This window comes from Durio zibethinus, chromosome 27, assembly GCF_047325235.1.
Source record: "Durio zibethinus cultivar Kanyao isolate XHJ-2024 chromosome 27, ASM4732523v1, whole genome shotgun sequence".
In the NCBI taxonomy this organism is placed as follows: domain Eukaryota; kingdom Viridiplantae; phylum Streptophyta; class Magnoliopsida; order Malvales; family Malvaceae; genus Durio; species Durio zibethinus.
Window position 1 is genome coordinate 15,565,670 of NC_143188.1, and position 23,870 is coordinate 15,589,539.

The window sequence follows — 23,870 nt, forward strand, 5'->3', positions numbered from 1 at the left end:
TTTTGCCATAATGTAAAGGTGTTCTAGTCAGATTTTCTTGATGTTATGATGCTTAAGAAATCCAGATGCTATTGATATCTTGCCCCAAAATAGTTCATTCTTCAACTCAATCTATTTCATCTGGTTTGTTTATGGGAATAAAAGCATTTTCCTTATTGGTTGCAAAATTTTCATTCATTTTACCTTCAAATTTGTCAAACAATTAAATTATTAATTGACTTGGTTAGTATTTGTTGAATCATATAACTTGGAAAAAGCAATCAGTTAGTGGAGTTTTTAGATTATACAAGTCAGAGGGCTGTCACAAACCCTTTTACAAATATATTAAAAAATATTAAGATATGTGATAATTTTTTAATATTGTTTATAAAATTTAAAAGTTCTATTTAACATATGTGAAGAAATCAAAATATATAAAAATTATTTCATACATATGAAATTTGCAAAAGAAGAATATTGTCTTTTTTTTTATTATGTGAGGTTGTTAGGATTTAGACTTAAAATATTGAAACTAAGAGTTCTGTATTTTACTAACAAATTACATGATTATTGACTTATTGAATTTTTATATCAAAGGATCTCTTTAAAATATATTAGCAATAAAAAACTAAAAAGATGCATATACAATGAAATCTAATAGTACACTAAGAACAAAAGCATGAGAAACAAGTTGCTTAATCAACAAATTGATTGGCCAAAAAAATCAACGAATTAAAAACTTGTGTCTTATTTTTGCTCAAAAGTTTGAAAAAAAAAAATCTTAAGAACACATTCATTCCCACTTCTCAAACTTGTCTATTTTGGAAATTGTGATTTTGTAATGGTGGAATAAGAAAGAAAAAGATAGATCCTATCGGAATGCATGGGTCTAAATCATAGTCCTTGCTTCATACTTAGTCTTGGCATTGCTTCCATTTTTACTTCAAAAAAAAAATGATGTTAGCAACTGCTTCAATCTAAATCATTGAAAAGGCTAAAATATAACAATATTAATTAATATACTTACTATTCTTAGTCTGCCAATTTAATTGGAAGACAAAAGACAACTATTATTGAGAAAATTGTTATTTTTGTCTTTTTTAAAAGATAGACTTACTTAAACAAACTGCTAAAAAAAATTATTTTTCACAGAGTAACGATGGGGCAAGAAGACTTAGACATTTGCATGATGGGAAGACTTAAAAGTATAAAGTAAAGACAAGACTAAATACCAATAAAAAAAATCTCATACTATCATTTCCTTTGTTAATCCAAAATTAGAATATCAATTTTTTTGTAAAGTATAATTTTGTGATGGGTAATTCTAAACCATCATTTTTTCTCTACATCCACCTTGTTCAAAAATCTTTTAAGTGAAATTACTTATTCACTCATTTTGTGTTAATTTTAAAACTTCTAAATATGCATTTTTGATAAGTTATATAACTTACAAATTTTTCATATCCGGTAAATTAGAAAAAGTTACATTCAAGTTTGAAAAAAAATAGTTAAGAGAAAATATCTTATAAAAAGTATGAGATTTTAATACTATTTATAAAATTTAAAAATTCTATTAATCATATGTGACGAAATTAAATACATATAAATTATTTTGTATACATGAAATTTTTTCATTTGAAGATTGTCTTTCTTTTTTTTTTTTTTTAGCAAGATCGTCAAGATTTGAATTTTAAACTACTAAAACTAAGAATTTAGCATTTTACTAATAGACTATATGGTTATTAACTTATTGAATTTTTAAATTAAAGGATATCTTTAAAATGTATTAACAATAAAAAACCAAAAAAATGCACATACCATAAAATCTAATAGTACATTAGGATCAAAAACATGAGAAAGAAGTTGCTTAATCAACAAATTGATTGGCAAAAAAAAAATCAACAAATTTAAAATCTGTGTTTTATTTTTGTTGAAAGGTTTGAAAAGAAAATCTACATAATATATTCGTTCTCACTTCTCAAATTTGTCTATTTTGAAAATTATGATTTTATAATGGTGGAATAAGAAAGAAAATGATAGATATTATGGGAATGTATTGGTCCAAGTGTTAGTCTTTGCTCTATACTTAGTTTTGGCATCAAGCATACAAATGTGTCAATATTTTTGCCCCCATCTTTACTTCACAAAAATAATCTTAGCAGTTGCTTCAGTCTAAGTCATTAAAAAGACTAAAATATAAACAATAATAATTAATATACTTAAAATCCATCCCTTGTGTGTCAATTTAACTAGAAGCCAAAAGACAACTTTCATTGAGAAAATTGTTGTCTTTTGCTTTTTTGTCTTTTTTAAAAGTAGACTTGACTTAAGCAAATTGCTAAGAAAATTATTTTCACAAAGTAATGATGGGGCAAGAAGACTTAGACATTTGCATGATAGGAAGACTTAAAAGTATAAAACAAAGAAAAAATTAAATACCAATAAAAAGATCTCGTACTATCATTTTTTTTTGTGAGTCCAAAATTAAAATATTAATTTTTTTATAAAGTATTATTTTGTGATGGGTGATTCTAAATATACCATCATTTTTTCCCTATATCAATTTTTTTTTAATTTTTCAGTGAAATTACTTATTTACCCATTTCATTTTAATTTTAAAGCATCTAGATATAACTTATTGGATTTTCATATCCGGGAAGTTAAAAAAAAGTTACATTTAGGTTGGAAAAAAAATAATTAAGAGAAAATATCTTTCATAAAGTATGAGATTCTAATACCATTTATAAAATTTAAAATCTCTATTAATCATATATGATGAAATTGAAATATATATATATATATATATAAATTATCTCGTATACATGAAATTTGTGAAAATAGAAAATTTTCCTTTTATTTGTATGTGAGGTTATTAGGATTTGAACTTTAAACTATTGAAATTAAGAGTTCGACATTTTACTAACAAACTACATGGTTATTTGCTCATTTAATTTTAAATCAAAGAATCTCTTTAAAATATATTAATAATAAAAAACTAAAAAATAAAAAAATGCACATACCATGAAATCTAGTAGTACATTAGAAACAAAAGCATGAGAAAGAAGTTGCTTAATTAACAAATTGATTAGAAAAAAAAATCAACAAATTAAAAACTTGTCTTTTATTTTTGCTAAAAAGTTTGAAAAAAAAAATCTAAAGAACACATTCACTCCCATTTCTCAAACTTGTCTATTTTGGAAATTGAAATTTTATAATGGTGGAATGAGAAAGAAAAAGATAGATCCCATCAGAATGCATGGGTTTAAATCATAGTCTTTGCTTCATACTTAGTCTTGGCATCAATCATGCAAATGTGTCAATCTTTTCACCCCCATTTTTACTTCAAAAAAATAATGATGTTAGCAATTGCTTCGGTCTAAGTTATTGAAAAGATTAAAATATAACAATATTAATTAATATAATTAAAATCCATTCCCGATCTGCCAATTTAATTGGAAGACAAAAGACACCCATCATTGAGAAAATTGCCTTTTTTTTTTGTTTTTTTAAAAGATAGACTTGACTTAAGCAAACTGCTAAGAAGATTATTTTTCACAAAGTAATGATGGGGCAAGAAGACTTAGACATTTGCGTGATGGGAAGACTTAAAAATATAAAGTAAAGAAAAGACTAAATACCAATATAAAAAATCTCATACTATCATTTTCTTTGTTAGTCCAAAATTAGAATATCAATTTTGTTTGTAAAGTATAATTTTGTGGTGGGTGATTCTAAATATACCATCATTTTTTCTCTACATCCACCTTTTTTAAAATTTTTTTAAGTGAAATTACTTATTTACTCATCTTGTTTTAATTTTAAAACTTCTAAATATTCATTTCTGATGAGTTATGTAACTTATAGAATTTTCATATCTAGTAAGTTAGAAAAAGTTACATTTAAGTTTGAGAAAAAATAGTTAAGAGAAAATATCTTATAAAAAGTATGAGATTTTAATACTATTTATAAAATTTAAAAACTCTATTAATCATATGTGAAGAAATTAAAATATATACATAAATTATCTTGTATACATTAAATTTTTTTCATTTGAAGATTGTCTTTTTTTTTTTTAATTTTTTTTATAGTGAGATTGTCAGGATTTGAATTTTAAACTATTGAAACTAAGAGTTTAGCATTTTACTAATAAACTATATGGTTATTAGCTTATTGAATTTTTAAATCAGAGGATCTCTTTAAAATATATTAATAATAAAAAACTAAAAAAATGCACATACCATGAAATTTAATAGCACATTAGGAACAAAAGCATGATAAAGAAGTTGCTTAATCAATAAATTGATTGGTAAAAAAAAATCAACAAATTAAAAACCTTTGTTTTATTTTTTCTGAAAGGTTTGAAAAAAAATCTACAAAATATATTCATTCTCACTTTTCAAACTTGTCTATTTTGAAAATTGTGATTTTATAATGGTGGAATAAGAAAGAAAATGATAGATACTATGGGAATGTATTGGTCCAAGTGTCAGTCTTTGCTCTACACTTAGTTTTGGCATCAAGCATGCAAATGTGTCAAACTTTTTGCCCCCATCTTTACTTCACAAAAATAATCTTAGTAGTTGCTTCAGTCTAAGTCATTAAAAAAACTAAAATATAACAATAATAATTAATATACTTAAAATACATTCCTTGTGTGCCAATTTAACTAGAAGACAAAAGATAACTTTCATTGAGAAAATTATTTTTTTTTGTCTTTTTTAAAAGGCAAACTTGACTTAAGCAAATTTATAAGAACATTATTTTCACATAGTAATGATGCGGCAAGAAGACTTAGACATTTGCATGATGGGAAGATTTAAAAGTATAAAACAAAGAAAAGCTTAAATACCAATAAAAAGATCTCATACTATCATTTTCTTTGTAAGTCCAAAATTAAAATGTCAATTTTTTTTATAAAGTATAATTTGGTGATGAGTGATTCTAAATATATCATCATTTTTTCTCTATATCATTTTTTTTAATTTTTAAGTAAAATTACTTATTTACCTATCTCATTTTAATTTTAAAGCATCTAGATAAAATTTATTGGATTTTCATATATAGTAAGTTAAAAGTTATATTTAGGTTTGCAAAAAAAATAGTTAAGAGAAAATATCCTGCATAAAATACGAGATTCTAATACCATTTATAAAATTTAAAATCTTTATTAATCATACATGATGAAATCCATATATATATATATATAAATTATCTTGTATACATGAAATTTTTGAAATTAGAAAATTATCCTTTTTGTTTTTATGTGAGGTTATCAGGATTTAAAGTTTAAACTATTGAAATTAAGAGCTCAATATTTTACTAACAAACTACATGGTTATTTGTTCATTTAATTTTAAATCAGAGAATCTTTTAAAAATATATTAACAATTAAAAACTAAAAAATAAAAAAAATGCACATACCATGAGATCTAATAGTACATTAGGAACAAAAGCATGAGAAAGAAGTTGCTTAATCAACAAATTGATTGGCAAAAAAAAAAAAAATTTAAAACTTGTCTTTTATTTTTGTTGAAAAGTTTGAAAAAAAAAAATCTAAAGAAACATTCATTCCCACTTGTCAAACTTGTCTATTTTGAAAATTGTGATTTTATAATGATGGAATAAGAAAGAAAATGATAGATACTATGGGAATGCATTGGTCTAAATCATAGTCTTTGCTTTATACTTAGCCTTGGCATCAAACACGCAAATGTGTTAGTCTTTTTACCCCCATCTTTACTTCACAAAAATAATAATTATAACAATTGCTTCAGTCTAAATCATTAAAAAGACTAAAGTATAACAATAATAATTAATATACTAATAATAATTAATATACTTAAAATCCTTTCCTAGTCTCCTAATTTAATTAAAAAACAAAAGACAACCACCATTAAAAAAATTGTTATGTTTTTTTATCTTTTTTAAGAGACAAACTTGATTTAAGTAAATTGCTAAGAAGATTATTCTTTACAGAGTAATGATGGGGCAAGAAGACTTAGACATTTGCATGATGGGAAGGCCTAAAAGTATAAAGTAAAGAAAAGACTAAATACCAATAAAAAAATCTCATACTATCATTTTTTTGTAAGTCCAAAATTAGAATATCAATTTTTTTATGAAGTATAATTTTGTGATGGATGATTCTAAATACACCATCATATTTTTCTTTATGTCCACTCTTTTTTTTTAAAACTTTTAAGTGAAATTACTTATCTACTCATCTCATTTTAATTTTAAAGCTTCTAGATATGTCTTTCTTAAGTCATATAACTTAATGGATTTTCATATCCGATAAATTGAAAAATGTTACATTTAGGTTTGAAAAAAATAGTTAAAAAAAATCTTATAGAAAGTACAAGATTTAATAATGTTTATAAAATTTAAAAACTCTATATAAATTATCTTGTATACAAGAAATTTTTTAAATTAGAAGATTTTTTTTAATATGAGGTTGCTAGGGTTTAAACTTTAAACTATTAAAACTAAGAGTTAAGCATTTATTAACAGATTATATGGTTATTGGCTCATTGAATTTTTAAATAAGAGGATCTCTTTAAAATATATTAACAATAACAACTAAAAAAAAATGCGCATACTCTGAAATCAAATAATACATTAGGAACAAAAGCATGAAAAAGAAGTTGCTTAATCAACAAATTAATTGGCCAAAAAAATCAACAAATTAAAAACTCGTGTTTTATTGTTGTTAAAAAGTTTGAAAAAAAAGTCTACAGAACATATTCATTCTCACTTATCAAACTTGTCTATTTTGAAAATTGTAATTTTTTAATAGTGGAATAAGAAACAAAATGATAGACACTATAGGAATGTATTGGTTTAAGTCTTAGACTCTGCTTTATACTTAGTTTTGGCAACAAGAATGCAAATGTGTTAGTTTTTTTATGCCCATCTTTACTTTACAAAAATAATAATCTTAGCAATTGCTCCAATCTAAGTCATTAAAAAGACTAAAATATAACAATAATAATTAATATACTTAAAGTCCATTTTTAGTTTGCCAATTTAACTGGAAGACAAAAGACAATCTCCATTGAGAAAATTGCTATGTTTTTTTTTATCTTTTTTAAAAGACAAACTTGACTTAAGCAAATTATTAAGAATATTATTTTTCACAGAGTAATAATGGGAAAGAAAACTTAATATTTGCATTATGGGAAGACTTAAAAGTATAAAGCAAAGAAAAGACTAAACACCAATAAAAAATCTCATACTATCATTTTCTTTGTGATTCCAAAATTAGAATATCAATTTTTTTATAAAGTATAATTTTGTGATGGGTGATTCTAAATACACCATCATTTTTTTTCTCTACGTTTACTTTTTTTTTTTTAATTTTTTAAGTGATATTACTTATTTACCCATCTTGTTTTAATTTTAAAACTTTTGAATATACATTTTTGATAAGTTATATAACTTACTGGATTTTCATTTCTGATAAGTTAAAAAAGATAAATTTGGTTTGGAAAAAAATAGTTAAAAGAAAATATGTTACAAAAGTATGAGATGCTAATATCCTTTATAAAATTTAAAAACTCTATTAATTGTATGTGAAGAAATTGAAATATAAAAAATTATCTTGTATGCATGAAATTTGTGAAACTAGAACATTGTTTTTTTTTTTAATGTGAGATTGTCAAAATTTGAACTTTAAACTATTGAAACTAAAAGTTTAGTATTTTACTAATAGACTACATGGTTATTGGATCATTGAAATTTTAAACTAGAGGATCTCTTTAAATATATTAATCATAAAAAATTGAAGCAATAAAAAATGCACATACCATGAAATCTAATAGTACATTAGGAACAAAATAATGAGAAAAAATTGTTTAATCAACAAATTGATTGGCCAAAAAAAATCAACAAATTAAAAATCTGTGTTTTATTTTTTCTAAAAAGTTTGAAAAAAAAAATCTAAAGAACACATTCTTTCTCTCACTTCTTAAACTTGTTTATTTTGGAAATTGTGATTTTATAATGGTGGAATAAGAAAGAAAATGATAGATACTATGGTAATGTATTGGTTGAAGTCTTAATCTTTGCTTTATACTTAGTCTTGGCATTAAGCATGCAAATGTGTTAGTCTTTTTGCCTCATCTTTACTTCACAAAAATAATAATATTGGCAATTGCTTTAGTCTAAGTTATTAAAAAGACCAAAATATTAAAATAATAATTAATATACTTAAAATCCAGTCTCAGTATGTCAATTTAACTAAAAGACAAAAGACAGTTTCAATTGAGAAAATTGTTGTTTGTTTTGTCTTTTTTAAATGACAAACTTGACTTAAACAAATCGCTAAGAAGATTATTTTTCATAGAGTAATATTGGGGTAAGAAGACTTAAACATTTGCCTGATGAGAAGACTTAAAAGTATAAAGCAAATAGAAAATTAAAAACCTATAAAAAAATCTCATACTATCATTTTTTTTGAGTCCAAAATAAAAAATCAATTTTTTTTTATAAAGGACAATTTTATGATGGATGATTCTAGATACACTATCATTTTTTTCTCTACATCCGGATATGAAAAATCGGTAATTTATATAACTTATTAGAAATACATATCTAGAAACTTTAACATTAAAAAACGGATCTCTATAAAGTATAATTTCCATTGATTCAAGGACTTTGAAAAAAAAAATAAAGACAATTTTCAATTCCTAAAGTTTTTCTTTCATCCTATTATTTTCAAATAATTGAAAATTTAGGTATCTATTGAATCCTATGATCAACGTCTTGACTCTTTCATTGTACTTTCTCAAATCTTATAGATAAGATTCCACCAAGTGAATAATTGCTAATTATTTAAGATGATTAATTACTACATTCTTGAGATTCAACTGAAAAATATGATTTAGATTTCATTTGGTTTGTATTTTTTTTTCTTTTACTATTTGTTTTTTGTTTTCAATTCATTTATTAAAAAATAAAAACCAAAAGCATCAATTAATTGGAGGATTAAAAAGTGAGAAAATTATGTAATCTCATTGGTTAATTTCCTTTTTTTGATTAAAAAATTTAATCAGTTTAAAACAATATAAAGTATGAGTGTATTTGATATTATGGATAAAATTTCTAATGTTCTTTTTATTTTTTTAAATTTTGTTGGGATTTTAGATTTCGATTTATTATGAGTGTATTTTATATTAAAATCTTAAATTTATTATATAAAATTTATATTTTGAGGTTTCAAATATAAAAATGTAATCAAAATCAAAATGATTTTGGAATATACTCGTATAGAAAAGTAATAGAATTTTGTGATGGAAAAGCAAAGATGATAATTTTGAAATATCCAAATAGAGAATGATAGATAAAGAAAATGAGATAGTGAGAGTATAATTAATTACTAATTAGAAAATGAATTGAAAAAAAAAAAAAACAACTTAGAAGTGATGATTGAAGACAATTGAAAAGATCAATATAATTACGTAAAGATGGTAATATATAGTCTAATTAAACATTGAAGTTGAACAATTATTATTTAATTTTGAATAATTTAAATTAAATTCCCTTTTGAACAATTAAAAAAAAAGTTACTATTAATTTCTTATGTAGCGCGACAATGAGATTGAAACAAAGATGCACCAAATGACGTTCTTCTTCTGACTCCACTAGTGCCAAGTGTGCCTAAGTTCATTCTCCATTTTTGTCATCTGAATGACTTTGCCGGTAAGCAATTCCAAAGGCTATAAACTTTAATTAGCATAAAACAACACCAATTCTAAGATTACATATAATATTTTATAGAAAAAATTATTATAATTTTTTTTAAAAAGCCAAATTTAAGAAGAGAAAAGGTGTTATAGGTGTAAGAATTTGAACTCTAAACCTGTAAAATACTATCTTGTAATCATAATTGTATAAATCAACTAGGGGCATATCTAGGCCCAAAATTTTTTTTTCACCATTGTAGCATAATACCTTATCCCGCCAAAAATAATATTTGATCCCCTCTTTTCTAGTAAAATTATTATTTAACCTCTCATTTCTCAAGTTTTTGCTTCACTTCTGAAATTAACTGAGATAAATCTCAAATTAAAAAAATTATTTTATTATTAATATTCCTTTATAGAAATGTATTTATTTATTTAATTTGTTATGAGGTAGATAATGGAAGGACGAAAGAAGCTTCTGATATTAGACAAAGCAACTTTAGACCAATTCTAAAGATTTTTTAAAGAAAAGGAAACAACTTTAGACAAAGCAAAGCAAGAAACATATATATGAGGCAAGAACAAGAAAAATCCACGCGTGATGAATTGAAGACTAATTCATTATTAGAAAATCCCATTAATTTTTGTTCTATGAAAAAGCAATAATTTTGTCCCTTTCATATTTCTAATGTTCACATTTGTAACTTTCATTTATTCATTAATATTAAGGGTCATTCCCATTAAAAATAATATTGGTTAATATTTTTATTTGAAGTATTGTAAAATATAAAATATGAATCTATATGTTCTAAGTTCTTATGATTCAAACCAATATTCATTTACAATATTAAAAACAAAAATAATAAAAAAGTGCTATACATATGATAAATTCAATATTAAATTATTAATATGTTGTTTTGAATTCTCAACGATTAATAAAAAGATTTTGCAAACAATAATCTAGAAATACATTTCAAGACGATTACATAAAGTAATATCTTCACCTAATACATTAAAAATAATAGATATAAAACTATTAACTATATCAACCATTACATTTAAGATAAAATTATTACAATAAATAGTATATTAACTAATTTTAAAGAGTGGATAATTAACTATTCCAATAAATAATGAATTAACTAATTTTAAATAGTATAAATAGTATATATAAAATAATATATCAAATATTCAATTATTTACTATCTATCACTATCCCTAAACAGAATATCAAGAGAGAAGCAATCAATCAAATCTAATCGAATGGATTGGAAGGTGAAGCACGGTCTAAAGCTAAGCTCCTGTCTCAGATCCCATTATTTCCTCTGACTTGACATCAATATACAAGCGAAATCTGAATGCTTGGAAACTCATTTTCAGCAATTTCACTTTGTTGCCTAGATGTTTCCTGCATGCTGTCATCTTTTGCCTTCGTTTCATTTCATTCATACTTTTGCTTTAGATTTTCAGGTTAGGTAGGCAATATTTTTACAACATGTGATGCCATATTACAAGTTTTGCAAAAAAAAAAGCACCAAATGGTATCCATATGACTAAATGATATCCTTTTTTCTTAATTATTAATCGAATGGTGCTAGGATAAACTTTATCATGACCAAAGAATAACGCATACTATTATAAAGAAAGAATTGTTAAAGTAATTATTTTTTTCTCTGAATGCATATTTAGAAAAAAAAAAAAAAAGAAATAGATACTTTTGAGGAAGTTGATCAAGGAAACAAAAGGAGATTCAAACGTTGAATTGAAGAAGAAGAAGAAGAAGAAACAAACTTATTAATTAGGATTTTCAAAAAAAAAAAAAAGAAGTGTTCCATCTAATTTCATAATAACAAAGTTGAGTTGACTCATTAATCTTTGCAAGTTTTACTTCTCTTTAGATGTTAAACTTAGTGAAAATTTTTATTATTTTTTAGTAGTGAAGAAATACTTTACTACCGATCTACTTGTAATACTATTACTTGAGAAAATTATTTTTTTTTAATTTGTTTTTTTGCATGAATGCATAATATGAAATAAACAGTGGGAAGAAAGGGGAAAATATAGCGACAAAGATTAATTTACAAAAGCAAAACTATCAACCTTATCATCATTCAAACCTATTATTCATTCTTTAAAATTCAAAATGAACAAGCAATAAATATTTCTGTCTGTCTTCCACCTATTTTGACTTAACTTCTACAGAAAAAGCTCAAACTCATGATTTGTACAAACACGTGGTTGGAAAAACGCATTTGAACCTATCTCTTGATATCTAGGGAGATATATAGCTACAATAACAGTATGTAATGTGAAGGACTTGTCTATATATACCATGCATGGAAATCTCAAACTCCACAATCTTCCCTTCATTTTTTTATAGAGAGCCAACAAAACATGAAGAATCCTCATATCCTAATTTCACTCATTTTTCCTACCTTGTTTTTCTTCTCATGCTTTGTATCTCTTGTGCTATCTTTTTCCCCTTCTTATACTGATCTCCAAAACCAGTGCCTTGATGACCAGAGATCTACTCTGTTGCAATTGCATCGTGATCTTTACTATGCTCCAAATTTTACTTTCTCTACCGAAGTTGAGCTTTGGGATCTCAACACTAATTGTTGCTCTTGGAAAGGAATTACATGCGATGCTTTTGGTCATGTGATTGGGATTGATCTCAGTTACAAAAATCTTTCAGGCAGCTTTCACTCCATTTTCAATCTCCATCATCTTCAACACCTTAATCTTGCTGGAAACAATTTTAATTCCACTCTGTTTCAATATGAGTTTGACAAACTCCCATATTTAACTCATCTCAACCTTTCAAACTCATGTTTCCATGGCCAAATTCCTGTGGGGATTTCATACTTAACAAGGTTAGTCTCTCTTGATCTATCTAATCAAGATTCTTGCTATCTACAAAATTACCAAATTCTTGATCCAAATTTCTGGTATGATGATTTTCCTTACAACCTTTATCAACCTTTAAAACTAGAAAACCCAAACTTCAAGTCATTCATCCAAAATTTGAGACCTCTTACAGAGCTCTACTTGGATAGTGTGAACATTTCAACTCAAAGTACTAAATGGTGTGAAGCCACATCCATAGCACTTCATAACCTACATGTGCTAAGTCTGTCGAATTGTGGTTTGACAAGTCCATTTTGTTCTTCACTCTCAAGACTTCCTTTTCTTTCCAAACTTTTCCTTGGTGGGAATTCGATCTCTTATTTGCCTCCTAATTTCTCGGAAATTTCCTCTCGTTTGGTTTCTCTCAGTTTAGTGAATTGCAATTTGAGTGGGCATTTTCCAATAGAAGTTTTCTTATTACCAAAAATCCAAAGCATTGACATTTCAGAAAATGACAATCTTGGAGGTCAGTTGCCAGAATTTCTATTAAACAATGCTTTACGGATCTTAACGATGTCTTATACAAATTTCAGTGGAAAATTACCAGAATCAATTGGTAATCTCAAATTCTTGACAAATTTAAATCTCCTAGGTTGCAAGTTCTTTGGACAAATTCCATCTTCAATTGCAAATCTTACTAATCTTGTGGAACTGGATCTGTCCAATAACAATTTCAGTGGTTTTATCCCTGCATTTCACAGATCTGGAGTTCCAAATCTTGCATATCTTTATTTGTGGCGAAACCACCTCTCTGGATCAATACATTCTTCTTTATTTACTCTCCCATCATTGCAGGCCTTGATTGTTAGGAGAAATCAATTGTTCGGTGAAATTGATGAGTTTGTCAACGCATCTTCTTCCTTGATTGAAATATTGTCTTTAGGCTACAATAGCTTTAGTTCTGCGAAGCTTGACATGTTCTCCCAACTCAAGAACTTAAGGGTTCTTGACCTTTCCAATACGAGCTTATCAATTGAAAGCGACATCACAAGCCTCGCTTTTCCCCAATTAGAGGTGCTATACCTAAGTTCATGCAACTTTACTGAATTTCCAGAATTCATCAAAACACAAGGCAAGTTGGCTTCTCTAGATCTTTCTAACAACCAAATCCATGGTTTTGTGCCGAATTGGTTGTGGAAGACCACTCTTTTGAGGTTAGACCTTTCTTTCAATGCGATTGATTTTTCAAAAGAGTTTCCTTTTGGTGATGCAAACTGCTCTTTTCCAATTTTGAGTTACTTGGGTTTACGATTCTGTAACCTAAGTATGTTTCCAGAGTTTTTAAAGAGTCAAACTAGTTTAGAAGGTCTTAACCTTTCAAATAACAAAATAAGTGGTGTAGTACCAAACTGGGTGTGGAAGAAAAGTTTGCGGTATCTGGATCTTTCTAACAATTCTCTCTCTTCTTTGGACCAATTTTCACTAAACCAATCTCTAACTTCTTCACAAGGCTCTTTATCAAGACCTATTTGCAATTTGAGTCAACTTGCGACCTTTAATGCATCCTTTAACAAATTAAGCGGGCCAATCCCAAGTTGCTTGGGCAGTATCAGTTCTCTCGACACTTTGGATCTACAAAAAAATAATTTCAGCGGTAGCATACCAGATTTTGCAAAAGCAACCCAATTATATTGGCTACAACTCAATGACAATAAATTGGAAGGGAAGTTGCCAAGGTCACTAGCCAATTGCACAATCCTTCGAGTTTTAAACCTTGGGAACAATGCTCTGTACGACACATTCCCTTTGTGGTTGGGAAAATTGCCTGCTTTGATGGTCCTTGTATTGCGAGCAAATAAGTTTTATGGTCCAATTAAACATGTGAAAAATTATTTTCAAGACTTGGATGTACTAGACATTGCTTTCAATAATTTTTCTGGTCATTTACCAATTGAATTCTTTCAAGCCCCTCAACTAAGGTCACTCAAACTCGGTGGGAATAAACTGGAAGGGAAGTTGCCGAGGTCATTAGCCCATTGCGGGAAGCTTGAAGTTTTGGACGTTGGAAAAAATATGATACAAGACACATTTCCTTTTTGGTTGGTGAAATTGCCTTCTTTAAAGGTTCTTGTACTAAGAGCAAATAGATTTTATGGTCCGATTAAAATTTCTGAGGATGAAAATGTTTTTCTAAAGTTACACATACTGGACCTTGCTTCCAATAACTTTTCAGGTGAGTTACCTGTTGGATTTTTTCAATCTTTGAAGGCAATGAGGATGATGATTGTTGGCAACCAAGCTAAGCCAGATTATATTGGAGATAATTACTACCAGGACTCTGTGACAATTGTGAATAAAGGGTTTGAACTTTTTTACGAGAAAATCTTAACCATCTTTGCTTGTCTTGACCTTTCCAATAATAGTTTCCATGGGAGAATACCGGAAGAAATACAAAACCTCAAGTCACTCAAAGCGCTAAACTTCTCCTACAACAGCTTCCTTGGCCCAATCCCTTCAGCACTCGGAAACTTAACTGAGCTTGAGTCGTTGGACCTCTCCCAGAACAACCTCTCAGGAAAGATTCCTCCACAGCTTGCAAGCCTAACTTTTCTTGAAGTATTGAATCTCTCTTACAACCAACTTGAGGGAAGCATACCACAAAGCTACCAATTTGGTACATTTCCAAACGATTCTTACAAAGGGAACCCAAGATTGTGTGGGCGAAGAATGCAACACCCTAAGGAAGATGAAGATTCATGGGTAGATGGTATATCTGTTTGGAAAATCGTATTGATTGGGTATGGATGTGGTTTGGTAATTGGGTTATCTATTGGATACACAGTGCTGAATGAGATGGGGAACAAATGGATGGATAGGTTTACATGGAATCGGAATAAAAAATAGAGAAGATCTTCTAAGTGATTCCATCAAAATTCAAGTTTCAAATTCATTTGGTAAGCATTCTAGAATACTTAATCACTCAAAAGTTTTCTTATTGGTTCTTTCAGCTGTAGTAAATTGCCTAAACAAATAAAATTATTTAAATACTTTCGTGCATTATAAGTGTGATATATATATATATATATATATATATAATTGCACTAACTGATATTTGACTAAAGTGATTACTTTTGAAATTTAATTAAAAAAGGTTTCAACTTAGTACAACTCATTTCCTTTTTAAACTTGGCATTGCTTTTAAAACTGAAAACAAAAATTGCCTGCAACCTAGGATATGTCCTTTGAATTCTTAACCTCATTTTATAAATGACAACATGAGTTTCCAAGTTGGTAATTTGTAAGACATGTGGGTGACTGGCATTTTGAGTTAGATTGGGCTGTCAACCATATTAACAGCAAAGCAAAGCTTTGGCATCTATTGTCCTTGATTAGATTGGCTTGGGATGCTCATGTATATTTTATTTGGCAGAAGCACAATCAAACGAAGTTTGGCAGGCCATCTAAAGATATAGAAGCTATTGTTTCAACTATCAGAAGTTACTTTTCGCTTAGTTCAATAACAAGATTGCAGTCTTCAGTTGCAGTCTTCCTCTTCAACAACAGAAATTATGTCTGAATGTATTTGGCTTGGTGTTACGGTACTTGTGTCTCAGTTCTTTCTCTTCTGCTCACCTAAGATGAGTGGCAGCATGTCTGGTTGTATTGTGCTTGTCTTCCGTTCTGTCTATAAGTTGGTGTTTTACTGCTGAGTTATGGGGTTCCCCTGTTGTTCACCCCATTTTGTAACTCTGTTTTTATTAATAATTTCTGGCTTAGCAAAAGCAAAATGTGTCTGAATTGGGGACTGGTTCCTTAATGTTGCTTAGTTTGATTACTTTGCAAAATTTGATTGTTCTTGGACATTTTGATAGCTTACTGTTTAATGCTTTCTTTGGGTTAATAAAAATCATTCACCCAAAGAAATTGTTAACGAAAATCTTATTATCTTCTAAGCTCTTCATTATTGTTATACCTAAGTGATCATGTTAGCAGCCACATAATAGGTCTTACACATGAAAACCCAGTTTGCGACGTCATCATCTAAAAGGTATAAAAAGTAGAATCAGACCAGACAGATGATTCACTACTGAACTCTCTCTACTCTCTTTAACTGCTTCTTACTCTCTCTCATTTACTTGCTTCTGGTATACCTTACTAACTTAACTTGAGCGTTGGGGAATGCCTCAAAATAACATTTTTGGCACACTGACTTTCTACCATGTGATAGGTCACACAAACTCTCCTTCTCAACCTCCAGTAAAACTTTCGACTATCAGACCAGGAATTACATCAACAATATCAATTATTCAACTCAACTATTTGCAGTGCAGGTATTTGATATAAGCCATGGCATGTACAACAATGACTACGCCTACCACTTTAGCTGCCAAAACTAGAAGTTACATCTCCTAACACAGAAAAATCTTCACAGACCAAGCTCAAGCTAAGATGCTTTATTCCTTTATTAACTGCTACATCACTACAGAGAAAAAAACAACGAAAAGAAAATAACAAAGCTTCCAGTTCCAGGCATCAAGCTCGACAATTCCAAACTAACTTCGATAGTATTTTATTGTCCCTAACAACTATAGATTTGACCATGGCGAGAAAGATTGAAATATTTCCTTTATTATTTTATTCAACTTTAATCCCATATCATCCTTTGTTTCTTTGCTTCAGCACTCCCACGACAAAAACAAATGGTTTGTTGTAAGCTTTATTGCTATATGATTGATTTGCATAAAGAATAGACCTTGACTAAACAAAAACATGAGGGCAATAATTCAGTAACTTATATATACTCACTTCTCTAGAATTCCAATGGATCCTTTCAGTAACTTATTCTCTATCTAATAGAAATAAAGCGTCATAACTAAATAGCCAATGTTCACATTGATGTGCTAAGTGTTCTGATATAGCCACTAATCCATAATTAAAAGATGAAGTAATAGACGACATGCTATCTTTCAATCACTGGTCATTTTATAGGTAGTATTTTCTCTAGTAGCCACCTTGATGCTGTAAACCAGGAAGGTTGTCAAGCCTTCTGACATTTAGCCTATTTTGAGTATTAGCTCAGAATTTATGTTTAGAAGATTGGTGCAGGTAAAAAGATATCTGATGACTTTGGGGTTGACAAAAGCCACATTGGACAGAGTGATCGTGCATATATGAAGACTTTGCCGCTAGAGGCTTTCTCCTACAAGTGTCCTCGTGCAGCCCTATGTTCTTGCTCATTTGAATCCTTCTCTAACTAGAAATGTAAGTATCAACTAGAAAAATAGTTTATTCTTATGAATTCAGTCATTTGAAAATTTTACAGGGAAACAAGAAAACAAAAACTCATGCTAAAAAAGAAAATTTTAGAGGGAAAAAAGGAAACAAAAAAGATTACTATTTCTTGAGTTTAAGTTTAGGTTTGCTAGCTAATTTCACTTTTTTTTTTTATTTAATGCAGGACCCGTATTTTTCCAGGAAGAAAACCAATCATTAATGTTTTCTATGCTTTGGAATTGGATACCACAAAAAATCACAGCTTCCACTAGCCATCCCTACCCAATTGAAACTACCTGCAATCCAACATTCTTAAACTCTTTGAAGTAACATCCTAGATCCTACCAGTATGTGTCATCGAGACCTGGATTCTGATCTGATCAGGCTGAATTCAAGGCCATTACGAAGGTTGTGAAGTTGGATGCTGATTCTTGGAAAGTTAATACTGGATTGCACTGCTATCTCTAGGTAGAAGAAATGCTACTTCATGGGTTAAAGGCAGCAATAGGGTTTGTTGGCATATTAGGAATGCCAATTTTGTATATAAATCACAAGTTTACAATTGTCTACTCATTCAGTTGTTTTCGACAACTCTTGGAACTGCATGTAAAAACTTAAAACTTACTCTGCTTAATACAATCACTCAACTTATAAGTCAGTTGTGGAATGACGCAGAAAAAATGCTTACCTAAATTCCAACGCACATGCCTGCAGCAACAATGATTTTAAAGAGCTCATCATTCCAAAATTCCACCAAGCTCAAGCAGGGAAATGATTTCGATTAATCAGGTATTCAGACAAGTGAATCTTCCACTACAACACTAAACAAAGAAATAAAAGTGTTCGTGACAGCAGGAGTTGAAGCAAAGCATCAATGGATACTTATCTGGTGAGCAGTATTGAAAATGCCAAGGGTGGGTTAGTTGCATACAAAGCATTTCTTATTCTTTGCATGATGCTGAAAAACCAAAAGATGCAGTTGGTTATTTTACATTCGAATGAGAATAAAAATGTAAACTATACTGACATGAGGCACCAAAAGTTGACGATGTAAAGTTAAAATATGTCCTATTTCTAAAGCTGAAAAACAGTTGGTCCGCATAAAATATTCTTTGTATGTACGTAACCAAAAAAGTTTTGCGCCAAAGTAACGCATCAACAACAAATGTTAAAAAAACTAATAGATATTAAGCTAGCACAAAAAAGACATTAAAAAAATTAATCTACATGAAAAGGCATATGTGAGTACCTTTAGAGCACAATGCTCACAGAAGTAGTGGTTGCACTTAGTAACAACAGGATCCACAAAAGGCTGCAGGCAAATAAAACATGCAAAGGGCAACAAATCATCATCATCATCATCACTCTGGTCTACCCCTGCCTTGTCATCATCATCGCCACCCAAAGCCAGATTTCTCTTCCTTGCTTTCTGTGCTTCTTCCAAGTCCTTTTCTAACAGCCATCAGACTTGTAGTATCCACTATCATGCATAAACTTACATGAATCTCCATAACCACGGTAACCAGTTTCTTTGTAGTCTTTACAGATGTCAGGCTGATAATCAAATCTTGCTGAAACACTGATGTGGGCAGAAGCCCTAATAGGTCCATGTGAGCCACCAGCTTTCTCACTGGCACCTGTTTGCTCTCTTCGAAACCCAGCCTTATGATCCACATAGCCATGCATTCCTTTATGCAACTTCTCTTCCCCAGAGCTTGTGTTTTTCCCCTTCAAAGACTCCTGTGCTCGTTTAAGAACTTTTTCATGTATAACACGAGCATCTTTTGTAAACTCAGTCTCAGTTTCTAAGGTTGCTGTAGCTCTGCTATCATTTTGATCTTGAATTTCCTTCAAAGACTTAAATTCAAAAATCAGTTTGTCAGTCTCTGTATTTGATTCAGTGGGAGCAGCACTCCCGGAGGATCCAGTTGAAAAGCATAACATATTGTCAGGCTTCAAATCCTTTTTCTGATTGTGCAACAGAGATGTGCCATTTCTGGAGTCTTCATCTCCATTTGTTGTCCTTTTCCTTATGTTTTTGCCCTTTGTTGACTTCCTAAAGAAATTGCAGACTGAAAAATCAAAGAGTTAGCTATATAAGTAAATATACATATACACCTTTAAAAAGAACAAAAAATGGAACAAATTTTACCTTGTTCAGATTGTTGAGATTCTGTTTCAAATTGCTGAGGTTCTTTTCCTGGATACTGGGGCTCGCTTGAATCTGTCATCTTAACAGAAACAAGAGCAAAGGTTTTATAGGTTCCTTGCCTCAAGCAAGATGAACTTCAAGTCATTTACGACTGTTGCTTCAATCACTTGAAAGAAGGTTTTAAACTAAGTGAGTCAAAATCCTTATTACAATTAATTAAGGTAATGAATGATAGAATATCAACACACTAACTGGTGTCATAACTAAATTTCCATAGATAAGATCAAGCTTTCTCTCATGAAAGGCTAAATGCTAAATTTTTTACCCAAATCATAAATTTCTATTGATGTAAGAAAGTGAAGGAATTAAATTTTTTATCCTAATCACAAAATATTTACAGTACTCACCTGAACAAGAGGTCTAAAACGCAATGCCCAATATATTTACTTTCACCCACGATTGAATAATCGGAATTGAAATTACTGAACAAGAAGAGATCATCCTTTGTCAAATACTGCATTCACCATTCCAACACTTACAAATCAAATGACGCTAAAATCATAACTGAATACATCCTCCAAAAATTAAGAGAAAAATAACATTTTATTGGCTGGTCATAGTGCTTGCAGAGCTCCAAAAACTGCTCTGCAGAAATGTACAAGCCTTTTTGGATTGGAGAGATTGAATGATATTCAAAAACACATGGTCAATTTAAGAAGTTGACTAGAGAGCCCATATATTTTGGAACAACAACATGCTTTAAGGGCCATATGTAGGGAGGGAGAAATGTCTATAGCCTCAATATTTGATCAAAACTATTCTCCCCATTGCACTCACTAAACCACACACACTCACACACTGAGGTTCAAGCCTACATGGTAACATATGCAATTCTAAGTTAAAACACAACCTTTGGTGATCTACGAAAGTCCATGTAGATAGAAATTCAGATACAATTATTCTAAAACAGAGCATAAGATTAATTTCACAAAAATATTTAAACTCAAAACCTGTTCCTTTGCCATCCAATAGTATTTGCCAATTCAGATGAACATAAAGGAGGAAAAGAAAATAATGGCAATAGTGGACAAACATTGTACCTGTTTTACTGAAACAATTGGGCAGAGATCACCAAACTTATAAAAAATGTTTGAGTAATTAATATCAAAAGACTCATATATCATTCCATTCTTCAGAATCCCAAGAGACTGGTTATTCCTTCTATGGAGCTGCATTCCATGTTTTGAAAAATTTGTGTCCGTAACACTGTTTGTTGGATCATCCCTCACCACATCTACAAAATCCCACCATCCAAACAATACTAAATCATTCATAAATTATGAAAACACAGAAAGTGATGAATCAAATTTCACCAATAACAAAATATCAAAGCATATACCATGCCAATTTTCAAACCAAAAAACTCAACAATAGATTTCAATTGCTGACACTTTCAATCAATTCATCATACTCGAAGAAAGGTGTAATCTACCAAGACTAATCACCTTATATACATCTTCCATTCCAAAACATACCAAATCAAAACACCATAAATTGAGCTTTCTTATCAAATACAACTTGAACACACACAAAGGGCAAATTTAAAAAAGAAGCAACACATAAATGCAATTAACCTTTGCCAACCCAGATTTAAACACGAGATAAAATACCCATTACTCTTAACAATTTACTAGTCATAGTCAAAATGCTATATCTGCAAATACTGAAATGGCTCAGTTCATGGAAAAGTCAATAAAATCATATAACAGCAAAACCCAAGTTCATAAAAGTAGGAATTTGTTACCATCTCTAGCAATTCTGATTCCACCAAGCTCTAGCACTGAGGAAGCCACTGGTTGTCTCCACTTTTTCATAGTAGACAGAGAAGCAGCAACAGAAGAAGAAGAGAAGGGTAAGAAAAAAGTGAAGCGTTTGAAACCATTTATGTGGTGAAAAACGGTGGCAGTTGAATGAGCAGTTGAAACTACTGCCTTAAAGCCTCGGTTTTCCGTTTCAGAATGCTGGATTCTGTGAAGAGAAGAACAAGGATTAGTCAGTTTGGGCCTCATTCGTTTCAAAGGCACGAAAAAATTAAAAATACGCTAATTATGTAAAATAAAAAAAAAACTTTGCTCATGGGATGCGCGTTCGACCCCAGCAACCTAACCATTAGTTAGTTTCAAATTTTTATTAAAATATATAACATATTTTTGTTAGAGCAAAGGTCCTGCCAGCAAGGCTGAGGAAACAAAATAAATAAACCGAAAGCCTATGCAAAGAATTGAGAAATCAAAAATCGATTAAAAATTATAATAAATTTTTTTATTTGATTCAGATCGAATATTAAATATTTTTATTCAATTCAAATGATTTTTGATTCATTAAATTAAAAAAATTTCAATCGAACTAAATTATATTTTTATTAATTTTTATATAAATTTTATTATTTTATAAAATAAAAATAATTTTTATTTTAAAATAAAGAGAAATAAAATTACATAAAAAAATTATATTTTTTTATAATTAATTTCAATTGATACAAAAGATGGAATAAATAAATAAATAAATAATTTAATCTCATTTTTTAAATCAATTAAAATTAATAATTAAAAAAATATATAAAATTAAAAAATTTTATAGTGATATAAGCTAATCATTCCCTTTAAAAAATAATATAAAAATAATAATAAATAAATTTTTAAAAATCAATAAATTAAATCTAATTAATAAAATTCAATTCAAATTAATTCCAATTTAGATTAACTTTTGAAAAATAATAATACTAAATATTAATCAAAATAATCAAACCGATTTCTTATCGGTCCAACTTGCTAGACACAATGCTTTAAATCGGACCAATAATCAAAACCTCTGGTTACTGTTTTAACCTGTTTGACTGGTTTGATCGATGGATCCAACATCATCCATAATTAATTTTTGAAGAATTAAAAAAAAAGGAAAAATAAGGTAGAATCAGGAATATTTAGAAAAATAAAAAAAATACTGCCCTTTTAAGGCTCTGTCTCTAATATTTTCATCAACGTAAAATTAATCTTTCGCTAAAAAAAGTTTAGTTCAAACTCAACTTTTTTTTTAAGCAACTTTGTAACGGCGGAAAAAGATCCCTCTATAATAAGTTGTAGCTTAGCAGAGCATACCCATAAAAATATTACAAAAATTAATATTATGAATAATTTAAATTATAATAAAATATTTAATATTATATTTAAAATTTAAAATTTTTAATTTGATATTTAAATTATCATTTATTAATTAATTTGATTCTTATTTTTAGTATGATTAGTTCAACTATCGCATTAAAATTTTTTAAAATTTAAATATTATATTAAACATTTTATTATAATTATGAAATCATATAAAATAAAAAATAAGATAAATGAAAATTATTAATTTTATCTATTATTTTATGTGATTTAATAACTTAGTTTTATTCATATTGTAATTTAAGATGTATTAAAATCATATTATTACAAAGGAATTGTAAATGGTTCAAAACAAAAACATGAGCACATCACTGCTTTTGATCTAACAAAGGAAGAATTCTTGGATATCCCTACGGTGATAGCTGATCATCATCCTATACATGGGTATCGATTGTTTTTTGTATACAGTGTCGGATGCAAAGGTTGGAGTACAATGTTCATAGACACTTCAAATATTAAAAAATAAAAAATAAAATTTAAAAGAAATTTTTTCTATAGACATCTTTAAAATTTTTCTCTAAACATCATTTTTAGAGACAAAATTAATAAATTCATCGAAATAAATTTAATAGTATTAACAATTATTTTTGATTGATTAATTGTTTAATTATTACATAATTTATATTTGATAATATTAATAATAATGTAATTATAATTTTTTTCAAAATATAAAAACTTCAAATAATTATAATAATATAATAATATATTATT

At 28.5% G+C, this 23,870-nt stretch overlaps 2 pseudogenes across 1 annotated transcript; one reads left to right on the forward strand and one right to left on the reverse strand.

Annotated features, from left to right (window-relative positions):
- Window positions 1–12,053: 12,053 nt before the first annotated feature.
- On the forward strand, window positions 12,054–18,251 carry LOC149511036 (receptor-like protein 7; annotated as a pseudogene).
- LOC149511037 (zinc finger CCCH domain-containing protein 1-like) lies at window positions 17,786–22,171 on the reverse strand (annotated as a pseudogene). The gene is made up of 4 exons (XR_016334511.1): window positions 21,036–22,171; window positions 19,936–20,449; window positions 19,033–19,855; window positions 17,786–18,741 (listed from the first exon to the last, which is right to left on the reverse strand). The product of XR_016334511.1 is annotated as a zinc finger CCCH domain-containing protein 1-like (transcript).
- Window positions 22,172–23,870: the final 1,699 nt, after the last annotated feature.